General features: G+C 41.1%; 1 pseudogene; it reads left to right on the top strand.

Moving 5' to 3' along the window:
* The first annotated feature begins 1,556 nt into the window (after positions 1–1,556).
* Positions 1,557–4,389, top strand: LOC102399264 (annotated as a pseudogene).
* The last annotated feature ends 2,052 nt before the right edge of the window (positions 4,390–6,441 follow it).

Here is a 6,441-nt window from a genome sequence, read left to right as displayed (position 1 = left end):
TAGCACATGTACAACACAGCAGCAGCATGTCATGCCTATGTCAAATACTCCTCTTTTTATTAGCTTTATAGAGCTACTATTAACATAAACTGAACTTGTTGAAAGTTCATGATTTAACAAATTTTGACACATGGATACTTCTCTAAAACCATGCTTACAATCAATATAATGAACATATTCATCATCCCCAAAAGTTTCCTGTTGGCCCTTCAATTCCCTCTCTTGCATTTCTTTGCCACCCATTTCCCAGGATATATCTGACCTGATTTGGCCAGTGCAAATTAATTACAACTACAAATATTAGAATTTTCTAGAATTTTGCATAGTAAAAATTAAATTGTAGTATTCATGTCTTTCTTCTTTCTCTGAGCATCCTGTTTTTGAGGTTCATCTGTATTGTTGAAGATATCATTAGAATACTCCTTTTTATTGCTGAGTAGCATTTCACTGAAAGGTTATACAACAATTTGTTTATCCTTTCCTCTACTGATAATAATTTAGATTTTTCCAATTTGGGTTATTAAAGCTGCTATAAATATTCATGTACAAGTTTTTTAAGGAAATATGCTTTTATTTATCTTGGGTAAATACCTTGGCATTAAATGACTGTATTGTATGATAGACATAGAATTAACTTTTTAAGACCCTGCCAAACTGTTTTAGACCAGGAGTGCATAAGAGTTTCAGTTGCTCCATATACCTGCCAAGACTTGATATGGTGAGTCGTTTTAATTTTAGGCATGCTAATAGGTGTGTGGTAGTAGTTTATTGAGATTTTAATTATACTTCCCTAATTACTAATGATGTTGAGCATTTTTATGTGCATATTTTCCATCTGTATAAATTCTTTGGTGATGAGTATAATCAAACCTTTGGCTATTTTATAATTGTGCTTTTTATGTTCTTATTGAATTTTAACTGTTCTTTACGTGTTTATAGATACAAGTCCTTTATGAGACAAATAATTTGCAAATATTCTCTCCCAGTTTATGGCTTGTCTTTTCATTCTCTTAACAATGTCTTTGGAGGAGAAGATGATTTAATGTTGATAAATCAATAAATCAATTTTTATTTTTTGTAAATTATCTTCCTGGTGTAACAGCTAAGAAATTATTTCCTAACCCCAAATCACTTACAAATCATATTAAGTTATCTCCTATATTTTCTTCTAGAATGTTTATGAATTTTGAATTTACACTTGAGTATATGATCCACTTTGATTTAATTTTTGTATATGGTGTGAGGTATGAATTGAAATTCTTTTTTCTTGCTTTCTTTTCCTCTTTTTAAATATAAAAAGCCTAATCTTCATTGTGAAAGTATATGGAAGGTAAGGGGTTTGGGGAGGTAATAAGGTGTGGATGAGATCATGGACACAGAGCCCACATGATGGAATGGGATTCATGCCCTTGTAAGGAGGTAAAGAGCATACCTGTTCTGCCATGTGAGACTACAAAAAAAAGTCAGAGATTGCAACTCAGGGAAAGGCTGTCATCAGAACCCAACCAAGCTGGCACCATAATCCTAGACTTCCGGTCTCCAGAACTGTGATAAATATGGATCTGAAAATCAAAGTGGAATTGCAGAATGTACATTTTTGTCCAGTAATCTTAGGTTCTGTAGGATTCAAAATCCTGGGTCTCAAGTAAGTGGAAAAGATGCTTCTACAGGGAACACAGCCAAGATTCTACTGAACTTGAAAAGACTGCTACCAACTGATCAGTTCAGCCTTGCTGTGTGAGTGAGTTGATAGGCAGAGAAAGGACTTACTAATGGACCTAACATCACTACCATATTATGAGGGCAGAAGGGAGCATGTGTAAAACCCAGGGAACTCACAGAAGTATTTCTTATTAATTCCATGATCAGCAATAACTCTAAATGGACAAATCCAACAACCACAGCCAAGCAAAGGCAAAACAACTAAAGACTCAGAACCTATAGGGATGAAGATCTGAGTTAAACTACTAAAAGAAACAGCCTAGACTTGATGTATGGCTGGTCAAAGGTAGAGGGAATCTAGAATAGGTGGAAGAGAGAGCTGTTGATAAATATAAATCACAGCCCCAGTCCCTGTTGCAGCAACGGGGACTCTAGATTGCTCAACTAACCCTTCAGCATTAGTCTTTGAAGATTAAGGTAAACCATTACCTTGAAGGTCCTGAATGATTTTAGGAATGAATATTATCAGGCTTTCTTATTCCCTGTCTTACACTTTTCATGCTCACATTAAATTCCAAATATTGCTGTTAGCAACCAGATCCTTTCAGGTATAATCTGGCAATACTTCTCTTCTGTGCTTTATATCTCTATCTTTCTGTTCTGACACCTTTGATTACACTGAGGGCAGGATCTCTCAATAGCCAAGTTTGAGAAAATCGGAAAGTATGGAGAATCGACACCCCCAAATAACCCTGGAGCCCTAGGGGATGGGGGCCTATAGATAAATCGTCTCTGTATCTCATAGGCAGGCAGTTCTAAGGAATGTTCTACACCTTCCTAGAAGATTCCTAGATGATAGTCTCCAGTGATGATCAAGTTAATACATGCTTATATCGACTTTCTTTCCTTCCCTGCTTCACCTGTTCCAGTTCTCCATTCCAACCTCATGGGACTGAGTACCAGAATAAACTACTTTCACTGTAGGCTTGTTTTAGACTCTGATTTCTGGTGAGTTGTACAAATTCAAACAGTTGCCTTTGGCACCCATGTTCCAGTGGTCATTCCTCTGTCCTTGTTAAACTTATCAGAAACATGAGACAAGACACTCACTTTCTCTTTCGTGACATATTTTATTCTTTTGGTTTCTAAGATAGTAACACCCGGTTCGGCTTCTACCTCAGTTCAGTTCAATTCAGTCGCTTGATCATGTCAGACTCTTTGCAACCCTATGGACTGCGGCACGCCAGGCCTCCCTGACCACCACCAACTCCCAGAGCTTCTCAAACTCATGTCCATTGAGTCGGTGATGCCATCCAACCATCTCATCCTCTGTCGTCCCCTTCTCCTCCTGCCTTCAATCTTTCCCACCATCAGGGTCTTTTTAAATGAGTCAGTTCTTTGTATCAGGTGGCCAAAATATTGGAGTTTCAACTTCATCATCAGTCCTTCCAATGAATATTCACAATTGATTTCCTTTAGGATTGACTGATTGGATCTCCTTGCAATCTAAGGGACTCCAAGAGTCTTCTCCAACATCACAGTTCAAAAGCATCAATTCTTTAGCGCTTAGCTTTCTTCATAGTCCAACTCTCACATCCATACATGACTACTGGAAAAACCATAGCTGCACTTCACTTATGAGGCCTCAGGCCAACCAGGAAAACAGGAGCCCATGACACATGGGAGCACCCCTAGAGAGGAGACCTGGTCCCACCCTCCTGTTGGCCACCTCCAACACAAGTCATCATGTCCCTGGATCAGAAAAGTGAGTGCTGCAAAAAGCTTGAGGAAAATCTTCAGGCCCCCAAAGGCCTAGAAAGGCCTTTGAAAGTGTTCAGGCTCCTATGGCTAGGAAGGAAGAGGCCAACTCCTCCACCTCTTCCTCCACCATAACCTCCTTCTCCTCCACCAACTTCTCTTCCTCCACCCCCTCTTCTCCTCTCTCACTCCTTTGATCTCTGGCACTCCAGAGGAGGTGCCTGCCACTGGGGCACTGAGTGCTTGCCAGGGTTCTCAGGGAACCTGCTTCTCACTCGCTGCCACCACAGCCTCTCTACTGAGTCAATCTGATGAGAATTTCAGAAGCCAAGAAGAGGAGGGCCCCAGCATCTCCGAGGCTCCACCAGATCCCCAGTTTTTGCTCAGTCATGAGCTAAACAAGTAGGTGACTGAACTGGTGCAGTTCCTGTGTGTCAAATATGTAACAAAGGAATCCACTCCCAAAGCAGAAATGCTGAGGAGTGTCATCAGAGAGCACAAGGACAACTTCCCTGTGATCTTCAGCAAAGTCTGTGAGTGTATGGAGGTTGTCTCTGGCATTGAAGTGAAAGAAGTAGACCCCACCAGCCACTCCTATGACCCTGTCAAATCACTCAACCTCAGCTATGACAAGAGGCTGAGTGACGACTGGGGCATGCCCAAGACCAGTCTCCTGATACTTATCCTGGGTATGACCTTCATGGAGGGGAACTGTGCCCCCAAGGAGAAAATCTGGGAAGTGTTCAATATGATGGGGCTGTATGCTGGGCAGAAGGATTCCATCTATGGGGAATCCAGTAAACTCATCAATAATGATTTGATGAAGGAACAATATCTAGATTATCAGCAGGTGTCTTGACAGTGATCCTGTATGATTATGGATTCCTATGGGGTCCAAGGGCCTATGCTGAAACCAGCAAGATGAAAGTTCTGGAATTTTTTTTGCCAAAATCAGATGGGTGGGACTGACTCCACTTCCTTCTCATGCTGGTATAAGGAAGCTTGAGAGATGAGAGAGCCCAGGCCGGAGCTGCCCCCGGGATGATACTACTGTCACGGCCAGTGAAAGTCCCAGTGTCACACCCAGCAGACTATCTTGCCCCGAGTGAAGTCAGAAGCAGTTTATTCGGTCTTCATTTGAAGACAGCAGCCAGTATTCTACATAGTGGAGGACCGGGGTGGATCTGAACGGAAGTGTATAGCATCTTTGCATTTCTGTTGTATATAGGTGATTTGGATATTTATCTTTATTTTTTACTTTTCCCCCCCAAATATTGTTTAATAAAGTTTAATTAGCTCCAGAAAACAAACAACTTCTGTCCATCCACTTCACTGTCCATCTTCACTGCCTAGTATGTCACGGTAATATCAACCCTGAACCACTGTCAGAGCCCTCGACTTGGCCTTCCAACTCCTACTCTTGTTCCTTAGAATGACCCCTGAAGTTCATTAATCAGAACACGTTGTTCCTAGGCTTAAAACCCTCCAAAAGGCTCCCAGCTGCACTTAGAATAAATGTAATGACTGATCATCACCTTCAAGATTCTACATGAATTGAATGCTGCCTTCCTGTCTGACTTCATCTACTGTGCTCCACCTCTCATTATGCTACAGTCACACTGGCCTTGCGTCTGATCTATGAGTTTACCAAGTCTATTTTTGCCTGAGGGCATTTTCACTCTCTGTTCCCTCTGCCTAGGACAAGCTGCCATCATATTTTTACAAAGCTTGCTACTTCTTGTCATTTGTCTCAATTTAAATATCACCTCCTTAGAGAGACCTTCAGTTCAGTTCAGTTCAGTCACTCAGTTGTGTCCAGTTCTTTGCAACCCCATGAATTGCAGCACGCCAGGCCTCCCTGTCCATCACCAACTCCTGGAGTTCACTCAGACTCACGTCCATCAAGTCAGTGATGCCATCCAGCCATCTCATCCCCTGTCATCCCCTTCTCCTCCTGCCTCCAATCTCTCCCAGCATCAGAATCTTTTCCAATGAGTCAACTCTTCGCATGAGGTGGCCAAAGTACTGGAGTTTCAGCTTTAGCGTCATTCCTTCCAAAGAAATCCCAGGCTGATCTTCAGAATGGACTGGTTGGATCTTCTTGCAGTCCAAGGGACTCTCAAGGGTCTTCTCCAACACCATAGTTCAAAAGCATCAATTCTTTGGCACTCAGCTTTATTTACAGTCCAACTCTCACATCCATACATGACTACTGGAAAAACCATAGCCTTGAATAGAAGGAACTTTGTTGGCAAAGTAATGTCTCTGCTTTTGAATATGCTATCTAGGTTGGTCATAACTTTCCTTCCAAGGAGTAACTGTCTTTTAATTTCATGGCTGCAATCACCATCTGCAGTGATTTTGGAGCCCCCCAAAATAAAGTGAGCCACTGTTTCCACTGTTTCCCCATCTATTTCCTATGAAGTGATGGGACCAGATGCCATGATCTTCGTTTTCTGAATGTTGAGCTTTAAGCCAACTTTTTCACTCTCCTCTTTCACTTTCATCAAGAGGCTTTTTAGTTCCTCTTCACTTTCTGCCATAAGGGTGGCATCATATGCATATCTGAGGTTATTGATATTTCTCCTGGCAATCTTGATTCCAGCTTGTGCTTCTTCCAGCCCAGCGCTTCTCATGATGTACTCTGCATATAAGTTAAATAAGCAGGGTGACAATATAAAGCCTTGACATACTCCTTTTCCTATTTGGAACCAATCTGTTGTTCCATGTCCAGTTCTAACTGTTGCTTCCTGATCTGCATATAGGTTTCTCAAGAGGCAGGTCAGGTGGTCTGGTATTTCCATCTCTTTCAGAATTTTCCGCAGTTTATTGAGAGGCCTTCAAGTCTAGCCAAATACCCTACCCTCATGCCCACTCACTCTAATATCATATTTCCCTATTTTTTAAATGATGCTATTTTTATTAATTGTTACATATAGAATTTATTTTTTAAAATTTTAATTGGAGGATAATTGTTTTACAATATTGTATTGACTACTGCCATAGAACAATATGAATCAA

This window comes from Bubalus bubalis, chromosome 15 (assembly GCF_019923935.1).
Source record: "Bubalus bubalis isolate 160015118507 breed Murrah chromosome 15, NDDB_SH_1, whole genome shotgun sequence".
In the NCBI taxonomy this organism is placed as follows: domain Eukaryota; kingdom Metazoa; phylum Chordata; class Mammalia; order Artiodactyla; family Bovidae; genus Bubalus; species Bubalus bubalis.
The sequence above is the reverse complement of the archived record's forward strand: the minus strand, read 5'-3'. Positions and strand labels throughout refer to the sequence as shown.